Source organism: Pseudoliparis swirei, chromosome 2 (genome assembly GCF_029220125.1).
Source record: "Pseudoliparis swirei isolate HS2019 ecotype Mariana Trench chromosome 2, NWPU_hadal_v1, whole genome shotgun sequence".
Taxonomy (NCBI): domain Eukaryota; kingdom Metazoa; phylum Chordata; class Actinopteri; order Perciformes; family Liparidae; genus Pseudoliparis; species Pseudoliparis swirei.
Window position 1 is genome coordinate 4536947 of NC_079389.1, and position 12814 is coordinate 4549760.

A 12814-nucleotide genomic window follows, 5' to 3' on the forward strand; every position below is an offset into this window, starting at 1 on the left:
AGTGAGGTCAGGTATATATTCCGTAACGCTCAGGTCATGTGATAGTACGCTCTGTTTTCCATCACTGTCGTTGGAGCAACGGGTGTCATTCTGCGGACTGTGGACGTTGTCCAGATCTACACTTAAATTCACCAGTGTGCATTACCAGAACACACAGCGGAAAACGGATCTTTTCCACATATGGTACTTCTCAATGTGTCAGCCCACATGGCACATTCTCAGTTTTTTTATCAAGATGTTTGCAACCTTTATGCAGAAAGTATTATATATTGCATGTAAATTTTGTTCCTCTTCATTTTGGTAATATCATTTAATTACATAAATATCTGACGTATGCATTTTTTCTTCCATTTTTTTGTAACTTATATATTTGTATTTCTAGCAAATCTGTCTACTAAAATTTTTATTTAAAGCGGCTCCTATCGAAGCCGTTCATGCTCTCCAGTAGCACTGATCGGTCAACTGTGAGCCAAGAGGAGAACTTTACCGACGGTCGCTGTTCAGTTTGAAGTAACTGTTTAAAGCAACATAATGGGAAAGGACAGCGAGACTAAATATGAAAAAAAGAAAATGTTATTTAAAAATGTAACTCCTAATCAATAAGCATAACATTTCATCTATTTCAAATAAATATTTTCAGTGTCAAATGTGAAACCGTGATATGCTTCAGGTTTATACAGAAAGATACAATTTTCCTCTCAAAGCTTTCATTACATATTGGGTGGTGGGGTCACTTGAAAAGGCTTCGTAAAAAAATAAGGGGCAACTTAAGGTGCGTTCACACCAAAAGCGAAAAAAAAATTAGCGCGACCGAATAACATGAAAAGTCAACGTACAGATGCGTGTGGCTGCGATAGACGCGATATTTTTCCGGGCGGCGCGTTTGGGGCGACGCGATGTGGGCGACGCGTTTGCAGCGGCGCGTTTTCAGCGGCGCATTTTCGCCCCGAGTTGAAATATTTCAACTTTGAGGCGGTCATCTCGCAACTCGGGCCAATCAGCTCTTGAGTTCCGCTCTCGTAGCTGGAAGCGGAAGTCTTTCAGGCGTAACAGTGACTTCATCGGTGAAAGTGACCGAGCTGAGTGAGCCTACGGGTGATGTCATGAACCCAAACACGAGGGCGTTAGTGTGTGGGATGTCCACAACAAGTATAAAGCAGAACTAGTGGTTAGTTATTCTGGTGGATGAAGGAAATGATAACGGTCTTTACGGAGACGAGACATGGAGATTAGCCCCGCCCTTCGCGGAGCGTCTCGACGCTTATGGTGAGAACACGGTGAATGGTCGAGCGAGTAAACTCACGCATTTTGGGCGACGCGAAAAATAGTTTCGCTTTTGGTGTGAACGCACCTTTACAGTGTAACGCCAATGTGGAAGTATCTTTAACTTGCATTATTGCTAATGGCCAGTAGGGGGCGACTCCCGTGGTTGCAAAAATAAGTCAAATTGCAAAGTGTCAGAGAAAATTGAAATCTTTTGATGTTACCGTATGGTCCCAATTGCTACTTCAAAATACAGAAAAATTTTCATTTTGTATATTGTGATTACATTTAGATTAAAATGCGTTAATTCGTAAAATGAACACGGTGGTGAGGTTTAAAATGCTAACTTAAAGTTCCAAAACTGGAGTTTGCAATACTTCAAGGTGACTATGTTCACTTCTTTAAATGCATTCTATAAATAAATGTTGGTAAGTGGCATCATGGGAAATTAAGGGATTCAAGGACTGTGTTGTTGGTACTTGACACATAAACATCGTCTCCCAAGGTGACAAGACGACCTCCATTTTTAATTGTTCATATTGATCGTCTGGGACCGAACTCACGAGAGGTCCAACGACGTGAATTCTAAACCATCCACAGATAGTTTTGTCTGCAAATTCGTGAGAAGTCTCTCCGAAAACAAATCTCCATGATTATCTTCTATAACGTGAACATAAATTGAATTTACTCTCAATAAATGGAAAAGGTTCGTTATGTAAGTATTTCTGTAAAAACTGAAACAACGCTGATCCACCAGTGTGTCGGCTCACTGGATAAAAAACAGAGAAATTCTAATGATCAATTGCACGCCAGGGTCCAGCATGAGCCTGCCATCACTGAGGTTGTTTGTGGATGAGTGGGTGGTGGTGGCGGTGGTGGGCGGGGCTTCCATTGTATCTCAAGAACGAACCTCTTGCAGAATCACTGTCACTCGGAATGCCAAACAAGTCTTGGAAACAACGGCCATTTTGCATTCAAGTATTAAGAAAAATTTAAGAAATGGAGTCCGGTTCCCAAACACATCAATGTTTCTTAAATTAACTTCGTTACGTGTCTCTTTTAACTTGTCTTGTTCTGTGTGTTTTTTGTTGTTAAGTATGTGTCTCATATGTTGCTGCCTAGTCTTGTCCAGGTCAAGGGGATTCACTTGGTTAGATAAAAGGTTTAATATCAATAAATAATCTGCATGTGTTTGTGCTGTACATGCTTGTTATGACCCAGAGTGTCATGGGGATTATTAGTGTTGTTCACCTCCCTGCCTGTTGGGGGTGCTGTGTGTTATGTGTTGTGCTTTTCACACACAAGTAGACATTGCTAGCGCTAAAACTTATGTTGTATCTTTTTCATAATTCCGTTTGCTTTTAATGTGCTTATTGTCTCCTAGAAATAATTTCTTGAACAGAACTAAAGAGTATGCTGTACTATATGTTTAAAGTACCGAGCCACGGGGAGTTTCTCCCTCGCACAATGACACCAACAGACTCGGTCTTCAGGTTCACAATGAATTTTATGGGTCGGCCTCATCAAACTGATTTAGCCCCCCCTCCCCCCCTGCACACCACATTTATCTAAATAAATGTCTTTACATGAATGCCAGGTCTTTTTATGGGATCGGTTCACTTGGACGCACTACCAGGAAGCAGAAGAAGTGTAAATACCAGCTGCTCCGGTGGATCGGCGCTCTGCAAGACTTTGCATGTACAGTGAGGTTTGATCGCCGCGCTCGTCAAACGACTTTTAAATCCACAGATGTCCAAATCATTTCCGTGGGCCTCAGATGTGATTCAGAAGCTCCCGTAGTGACCCCCGAATACAACTTATACTCATCAACTTCAGGTGTATTATTCCTAAAGAACAAGGGGGGGGGGGGGGTCATGTTTGATGTTTTTTTTCTCTGTATTTATTCCTGTAGCATTTGTGGCATATGACAGAACACACTCAACTCTCTAGGAGACCACCGGTCGAACCAAACGCCACCGAAATTCCGCAATTGGGAGAGAGAGGAGAGTCGAGAAGGAAGCTGAGCCGAACCCAGCTGGTTCCCTAGGCTACCCCACTACCCGGCCTACTACTGGCAGCCTAATGTTTGGTCGAGGGAAAATAAGATTTTTTTTAAAGAAATTTAAGGGGGTCGGGGACCATTGAGCCCACGCTGGGAATGCAGTCCACTGTTTTATTAAGAGTGGCATCTGTGACCTTTAAGCAGAATTTCCAGGAGGGTAGTTGGGATTCATAAAATGGAAAAATCTGAGCAACCACCAACACAGCTTGAAATATTAACAACTGATAACAGGTCAAATGTAATCGGCTTATCTTGATTATCAACCTCACGTTTTTTTCACCCAACAATTTTTTTAGAACTCGCGTCAGTTGTAGGAGTCATCGCCGGATGTTAGACGTTATTGGCGGGAAGAATCTCTCCACAATGGCGTGAAAAATGACGTATTTTCCTTCCGCGGGAAAGTCGTGATCGCGTGACTCCACCTCTCGTCGACTTACAGGATATTTTCACTCCAAACCCTACGGATGTCACTCATCATTCCTAAACGTAAGGGTAGTCCACCGACAGGCTTACTGGCTCATGTTGTGGCCCTCACAGCTGTTAACACTGCTAGCTTCAAATTTAGACTCTTTAAATTCAGCCCTTGAAAACTGAATATGAAACGACTTCCCAGGTTTTCTTTCCAGTAAAACCCTCCGTGTGAGTACCATCGTGTCCTGTAATGAGTGCCACGCTGTGCCATCGAGGGCTTGGAGCCGTGTCCCGAGTTCCTACCGATGTCGATTGGTTCTGCCGTGTCACCGTTACCCGACGACAGTGCAATCCTATTGGGCTTCAAAATAGAGCAAACATCCCCGTAGTCCAATTCCTGGCCCGAGAGCAACCATTCTGATGCAGAGTCCCGGGGAGGGTTGGATGTGTGTAAATCCTCTGGCAAGTGCCAATTTTGGGGGGGCGGTAGTGGGGTTGAGGACACGGTCACAACCGGGGCCGAGAACACCTGCAGTTTTTCGGGACGAGCCAGTACCGCACTGTGCCAGAGGCCATCTGAGGGTACCGAGACGGAGTCTGGCATGTGGCCACGGAGAGTTTTTTTTATTTAAAAAGGGGAGAAAAATGGCACAATATCAAAGGCAAAGTAAGAATACAAGGGAGCAACCGCAGTGTAGGGAATTGGTCCCATTTTTAGGTTGGTAACCAATTACAACAGCGGAGGGTCGTCTCAGGTCAGTAAATGATAAAAAATGGGCCTTCAGACAAAAAACACCCCGTGGCTCTAGTGCTGCTTTTAACTCAGTAGACCATGAAATCTTTCTCCAGACTAGAACATAGAAATATATATTTCTTACAGGATAGAGACAAACCTTCGGTCACATTGGAGTACCACTAAAAATGGTTCTACGCTACACTCAATATTTAAAATAACGTCAACATGGACAAACTGGTCGTTAACATTTAATCTAATAAATACCGTCGGGATACATCTTACAAAATCTGATTTTTTTTGTCTGTCTCTGCAGTCACGCCTCCAAGTTGAAAGCGCATAAAAAAATAAATAGAAGAAGATTTGTGTGTGTTTGTGTGTATAGGCAAGTGCATGAGACACAAGTTGTCCACGTTCCTCCGTGTCCGGGCATATCAAAAGGCAGGTGCCAACCCTTGTGTGGCTGCCAGCCGGATACTGTGCCAGATTCCAAAGGTTAACAAGGATCCGCACTCTGTAACCAAGCCGCTACACACAATAGCGCCATTCTTCTCTTCGCACATGTCTACTTCGGTTTCCACAATCTGCCTGTCGTGACGCACAAAAAAACAGCCTTGTGTAATTTGAAACCCGGGGAGGTGGTGGTGATGGTGATGGTGGGGGTATAAAAGATGATCGAGATGTATGCATGCAATAAACGCTTTTTTTGCTGGAAAAAAGGGAGAAAATCATCAGAATCGTTTAATTTCTTTAATGATCTTCTATTCGATACAAATACTTAAATAATGTGCAAATACATCACTTTGCTATTTTTATGAAGGTGATTCTATCTATTACCTCCAAATAAAGTATGAGATCTGGAGCAAATGGTTACAATTATATAGTTTTTTAATTAGTGTGTGCACATTCAGTGCCAGGAGAATTACCTCCGAGACTGTTGTTGTTGTTTTTTGTTGTTTTTTAACGTATCTCTTTCACATAACTCATAATGAGTGGCTAAGTGTATCGTGGCGGTTACTTATCCCCCCAAATGTCAGCTGATTGGGAGGAAGACTGAGAACCACATAAGAGAGAAAGGACCTTCAAAATATAAGAAAGAACCTTCAAAATAAAAGACCTTCTTTATATTAATGAAAAAAATGCACTTTGAATTAACGATGAAATGCCTCTTCATGAAAAAAAATGCGTTGTTGTGAGTAAGGTATGCCCTGATATTAAAAATTCATCAAGCAACTGTATTTCATGTGTTGGCTTCGTCCTTCTCCTTCGAGGCCATTTGTTCAAACGTTGTTATTCTTAGATTTACAGAAATTGGCATGCAGTCGTATGATTCATACTGGGTGTGATCTCCAATGACAATAAAGATAATCCATGCTAACAAATTCCTCTCGCCACTACGATATTTGTGCAGTGGTGAGTCTGTGTCTCCGACCTACCTATTTATTATTCATCCTAAAATGATCTCAGCCATAAAAGGGGGAATGTCAGTCTGAGTTAGACTGCACTCAGACGACGTGCATTAATATTCCTCTGTCTATGGGGTAATAAATAGACTGGAAGCAGTTGTCTGTAGAGTCACGCTCTAATGCTACAAAAACACATCGAGACACAATTTAATTGACTAAATTCCTTCAAATTCTAATGTATTGTCATGTGGACACACAAAGTAGAAGAGGACACAGTGAGGACTCACCCTTGAAGCGGACATTATTGACCACAAAGTACTGCCTCTCGTACCTTATTGTTTAATTACCCCAGGGCTTGGGTTAAATTTAGCTCCACCCTCTCATGTCACTTTTTTAAAAAAACGGAAAAAACGGCAACATGGTGACATCGAAAGAAACCTGAAACCAAGATGGCCAAAAACCAAAATGTCCAAAAACCAAAATGGTCAAAAACCAAAATGTCTAAAAACCCAAATGCCCAAAAACCCAGATGGCCAAAAACCAAAATGGCCAAACACCAAAACAGCCAAAAACCAAAATGGCCAAAAACCAAAATGGCTAAACACTAAGATGGCAGTGGGCAAAATGCAATACTTGAGGGCCTCAAGACAGCAGTCCACAAACCAATGGGTGAAGTCCACTTCTTATCCAGTAGACGGTTCCATTACGGCTGCTTACATGAACGATGGCACTTTATATGCAGGCACATAAACACGGGATGCGTAACTCTGTTCTATGAGACCAGCTCCAAGATTTGTATTATTTTTCTAATGTTCAGTTACCGGAAACCAAAATGGAAAGTTGAGTGTATGCTGGTCGTGTGTGTGTTCTCACATTCCATCAACACATCTCTCCCAACTCCAAGCAGTTTGTGTCTGGAAAATAAAAAGAGTGCAAAGGGATTGTTGACTTTAAAAAGGAGAGGCAATTAAAAAAGAAATACACGGCGAGTGATCTTACAAACCACCAGTCAATCAAACTCTTTGCCGATGACAACACATTTTATATCGAAACACCTTCAGTGTTGTGTTTTGCTTTTCTTTTTCGATGATGAAATTCGATCTTGATGCAACTGATGCTCCTCACAATGCAGTTCGGTCACATGGAGGACGCACACCAACGCACAACCTGACAGGATGGATTATCGCAGTAAAAAGGCCGAGCAGTAAGGGTCTGCGTCGTGGACTCGTGTCTTACAGCCTTCAGCGCCCGTCCACCACGGAGAAACCCGAGGCCTCGCGAAGCGCCGGGTCTCTAATGCGTGCATTGTTCTGCCAAATTCAATTCAATTCAATTCAGTTTATTTGTATAGCCCAATTTCACAAATTACAAATTTGTCTCGGAGTGCTTTACAATCTGTACACATAGACATCCCTGCCCCAAAACCTCACATCGGACCAGGAAAAACTCCCAAATAACCCTTCAGGGGGGAAAAAAAGGGAAGAAACCTGCAGGAGAGCAACAGAGGAGGATCCCTCTCCTAGGATGGACAGATGCAATAGATGTAATGTGTACAGAAGGACAGATTTAGAGTTAAAATACATTCAATGAATATGACAGAGTGTATGAATAGTTCATAGTAGGCATATTCCACGATGGAGACCTCCACGATCCATCAGGCAGATGGCGGTGGGGAGGAGGAGTGGGCGGAGTCTCAACAGGACAGTGGCGTAGTCATGAGCAGGAATTCCACGACCCAGACGATCCATCAGGCAGATAGGATCTATGCCGTCTCATAGGGTCCGATGACCCCATGAGACGTGAAGTCAAAAGGACTTCCGGAAGAAAGCAGAGTTAGTAACGTGTGATTGAGAGATGAAAATTCATCCTTAAGGAGAGAAAAAAGAGGAGATAGGTACTCAGTGCATCCTAAACGTCCCCCGGCAGCTATAAGCCTATAGCAGCATATCAAGGGGCTGGACCAGGGCAAACCTGATTCAGCCCTAACTATAAGCTCTGTCAAAGAGGAAGGTCTTAAGTCTACTCTTAAACGAGGTGACTGTGTCTGCCTCCCGGACTGAAATTGGAAGCTGGTTCCATAAAAGAGGAGCTTGAATGGCAACAACGTCGACATCACTTCAGTACCAAGGAGAGCGCAGGCAGGAGTTGGAATTTAACATATAATAATCATATATTTAAGACCTAAATGTCTTAAAGTAGCATCAAGACCAACATCGTCACTGTCGATAGTTTGAATACAATCAGCGGTATTGTCAGCCCACATATACAGGACTGTCTCAGAAAATTAGAATATTGTGATGAAGTTCTTTATTTTCTGTAATGCAATTAAAAAAACAAAAATGTCATGCATTCTGGATTCATTACAAATCAACTGAAATATTGCAAGCCTTTTATTCTTTTAATATTGCTGATTATGGCTTACAGCTTAAGAAAACTCTAAAATCCTATCTCATACAATTTTAATATTTCCTCAGACCAAGTAAAAAAAAGATTTATAACAGCTGAGTGTTTGTCAAGGCTCAGGAAACCCTTGCAGGTGTTTCGAGTTAATTAGACAATTCAAGTGATTTGTTTAATACCCTACTAGTATACTTTTTCATGATATTCTAATATTTAGAGATAGGATATTTGAGTTTTCTTAAGCTGTAAGCCATAATCAGCAATATTAAAAGAATAAAAGGCTTGCAATATTTCAGTTGATTTGTAATGAATCCAGAATGCATGACATTTTTGTTTTTTGAATTGCATTACAGAAAATAAAGAACTTCATCACAATATTCTAATTTTCTGAGACAGTCCTGTATATATATACACATATATATATATATAAGTATATAAGTATACTTATATATATACTTATATATATAAATAAATATATCTCCCTCAATGTGTTCCTCAAATAAATAATTGTATTACAAAAGGCTAAACAAAAATGGCCACTGTGCAAAAAAAAAGAAATAAAGTATCCACAAAATTATATTTAAAGCGTGTTATTGCTTTATACCGTGTTTTATTTGTGAAAGAGAAAAAAACAGAAATATAACATTGTTCAGTAGTTATTAAGTTTATAATTATGATGCAACAAGATGCAGAAAACATCGAAAGCAAAACATTTTAATTTGGGGGGGGGGGGGGGGGGTCAGGATTATGCGTTCCCTGCATTCCTTGACTCATTGTTTGATATAAACGGTTGGCTTTTGGGTGTCTGGTGGCATTTTGTGGGTGACTATCGCAAAACTCCCGTGACGAGTTGAAAAAGCTCAACCCTCAGGAAACGTCACTCCCTCCGACGGGAAGCCAGAATCCGACCAATCAGCTCGCGGCGATTCATCGTCTGAAGCTGTTTGTGCTTGTGTATTTATACGTCATGGTTCCGCGGTGAAAGAGAATGGGGTCTCTTGTTCTGCGCCGCCGCCGAGGTGTGTGTGTGTGTGTGTGTGTGTGTGTGTGTGTCCGGCTCGAGTTAGGGTGCCCACAGCCTCGCTGACATGGAGCGTTTCACAAGGATTAAGGGAAATGTCAAACAGTGTAAAACTATCCCCGAAGACAACCGTCGGTAGGAGGAGAAACACAAACACAAATGTAACTTTCGATTACAAGATAGATCACATTCACATATATTGTATATTGCTCAATCAGACATGCTATATCCTGTACATCTTGATCCTTTTTAAATTTTATTTTTTACTTCACATATTTTCATCATGCTACTGTGTACATTAGGAGAGGGAAATGTACTTGGAGCGTTTTAAATGCAATCCTTTTACATCTTTTCCATTTTGACTGCCCAATATTACACGAAACATTTGTATTATTTTTTAAGCAACTGGTGGATAGCGTGCGAGAGAAAAAATAATGTTCTTCGCTCGATCATTAACCTTTTTTTTTTTAAATGCTGTATTTGTATATATTGAACACCATGAGGAACATAGAAGTGAAATATCTGGTTTGTTACATGAGAAAATTAAAATCCAAAATGGCCGTTTTGTAGACCTCGCCTAAATTCTCTGTCCTAAAACCTCTCTAACTTTGTTCTGCTTCACTTTTTCAAAGTTAAACTGAAATGATTTGTGAGAGTTGTAAACCTTTCAACTGCCTCATTCCAAACATATAATCATCCTGGAAGTGCTTTTTTTTCAATTCAGACCTGACATTTTTTCTGTGTGCCATCTTCATTTACTCTTACCCAGTAACATGTAGACTGATATGTACACATCTGAAGAGAAAAAAAATGTAAATGTAAAAATGATTAAAATAGCCCTAGTGGTTGCAGAGATACAGCCTTTTTAGTTTGGGTGTGCAATTTTCAGAGCAGGGGCCTAAAAACGCTCGGTACTTAAAGGTAGTGTTGTTACGAGATGTGCCGACGCTTCGAAGCGTGTGTCGAGTAATGGAGGGGGCGTTTCCTCGAAGCGCGTATCGAGGCGTGCTTCATTTAGGGGAGGAGCCAGAAATGATGACGTCCGAAGCCTCGCTGCCCGGCTGTACCACGTGACTGCTTCGGGAAGTGGTTCAGATATTGCCGGGAGGTTTGACAGCAATATAAACTCCTCAGGCTCCATTCAAAATGTGGGTTGTTGGTTGAGAGTTTGGAGAGTTTAGAGAGAGAGATAGTTTGGAGAGTTAGGAGAGTGAGGAGAGAAGGAGAGGTGATAAGATGGAACTGTTGAGAAACTGTTATTTCTGAATAAAAATGAATAAACTGTCCCCTGTCCTGTACATCACTGTCCAAGTTACACAAGCATATTCAGTCCCCTCTTCCTAGTTTCACACACACACGTTCACTGTCCTCTGCCCATGCCATTTTCCTAAAGTGACATAATAACATTATTACACAACCTGCCATATCATATGATACTACCATTTTGGGAACATTTACACACACAGAATACATTCAAAAAATATTGTATTATGCACATATGTGATAATTTATGTACAGAAATGATTTGGTCATACATTTGTGTAATTCATAGTCATTCCCAACAGCCATAACAGACACAAAAATTCAATGCATCACATTATGTGGTTCAGATACAGCTGCCTGTGATTATACACTTGGCCAGTAGGTGGTTTCGTGAGCACATGAAGCTTCGAGAAATGAACTCTTTCTCGAACCAATTGGCTGAAGTGGTTCGATGCCTCATAAGGCTTCATCTCACCATCACCACTTAAAGGGTTAAGTAGAGTACAGCTGGCCAATTAAAACATGTCATTAATAATTTGTACTGTTCTGTAATGTTTCGAGGGCAGTGGGAGAGACTCAGGAGCAGAGGTGAGGGGAACAAACTCTTTTACTGAGCAAAAAGTCACACGAGGAACAAAAAAAAAGAAGAAGACGAAAAGGATCTGGCCCAAAACAAGGAGAAACCTAAATACAAAAACTTAACGAGACACGGGTGGAAACAATGAGGGCGGGGCTTGCAATCACACAGGAGGCAGAGGAGTGGCTGAGGGCAGGTGAAGGGAATGAGCAATCAGGGGACAGGGCAGACTATCACAGGGACAGTAGGTGCAAGGAAACAGAGGACACAAGTGACTGGAACTTCAAAATAAAACAGGAAACAAGACACTAAAAACCCAGACCATGGCTGTGTCTACTACCGGACACTTTACGAAGTACACTGCAATACAGTGCACTGACATCTGGTAGTGCACTCCGTCGGTGATAAGTGCTGTATCAAATGGAACACTTACGTTAACCACTTGGCGGAAGTGACGGACGCAAATCTGTTCACGGCACCCGCGAAATTAAGCCGGGAGTGACGTACGCAAATCTGCTTGCGATACCCGCGAAACTTAAACTGACAAAATGACTGCACTTCTTGCCCTCTTTGTGTCCCTTGTTTACCCCTTTCTCCACCCCATGTGGAAACTGCGATACCTCCACAATCGCGGCAGGAGCCTCCGTGGTCTACCGCTTGTGCTACCGTAGCCATCTCGTCCGTCATTGTTTTAGAAATAAAATGAAAAGCTGGCGAAATGGCTCCTCCTCTTCCGCTACGTAGCCAAGATGGCGCCCGTTTAGGGCGAGTAGTGTCCATCGTTTTACACTGTATTTTTTGCCCGTTTGCAGTGCGCCATCCGGGTACTTTCAGTGCACTGAATTCTGCTGGTTTTGTCAGTGTGGCGCCCTAAGCACTGAAAGTCAGTGCTCGAAGTGCTCAAGTGTCCGGTAGTAGACACAGCCCATGACATCATGCTTGAATTAGTTACATCTGCTTTTACAATGCTTACAATGTTGTTGTTGTTTTCCAATGTTAATTTTGAGTCCTTAATTGCACCAATGCTTCCTTCCTCGTGAAGCTTTAAGGAGTAGAAGGCTACTTTATGTTGTTTTCATTATTTCAGTGTGTGACTCAGTCGATGGGACTTTCTGGTATGTTGACCTGGTGTCTGAGGGGGGAAAGTTAAATTTCGGGAACTCCTAAAAGTGTCGTAAAAGTAAATTTTCACTTGTTGATAGTCTGTGTTGCATGTTAGTGAGCTGACAAGCAAATGTAATATATATTTTTAACCAATAAAGTCCTATTACAATCTACAATTAGCCGCTCAAGTGCATTACCGGGGTAGTTGGGGCCTTGTAAAAAATATAATCTGGAGACGATCGGCCGTATAACTTCATCTCTCCACTGGGGGGTGAAATCACATATTCAAACAGATGTAGAAAATATAACCAAAGTCATTTCTTCTCTGGCACCCATTAAATTGATTCCAGACCATACACCTGCTTGGCAAAAAAATACTTGTGGAGCTCTTATCGTGACAAAGTTAATGAAAAGCCATTATACAGTCTCCATATGTCATGGTTTATATACACAGACCTATAAAGTTTCTACATACTCGGATGTATTTTTTTACGAAGACAAGCACGGTTCATCTTTTCTTCAGCCATATTCTTCCTTGACATACACTACCGTTCAAAAGTTTAGGGTCACTTAG

At 41.6% G+C, this 12814-nt stretch overlaps 1 non-coding gene across 1 annotated transcript; it reads left to right on the top strand.

Moving 5' to 3' along the window:
• The first annotated feature begins 411 nt into the window (after nt 1-411).
• On the top strand, nt 412-547 carry LOC130209630 (small nucleolar RNA SNORA16B/SNORA16A family). Its single transcript, XR_008834656.1, has one exon. It is a non-coding gene; the product is annotated as a small nucleolar RNA SNORA16B/SNORA16A family (small nucleolar RNA).
• Nucleotides 548-12814: the final 12267 nt, after the last annotated feature.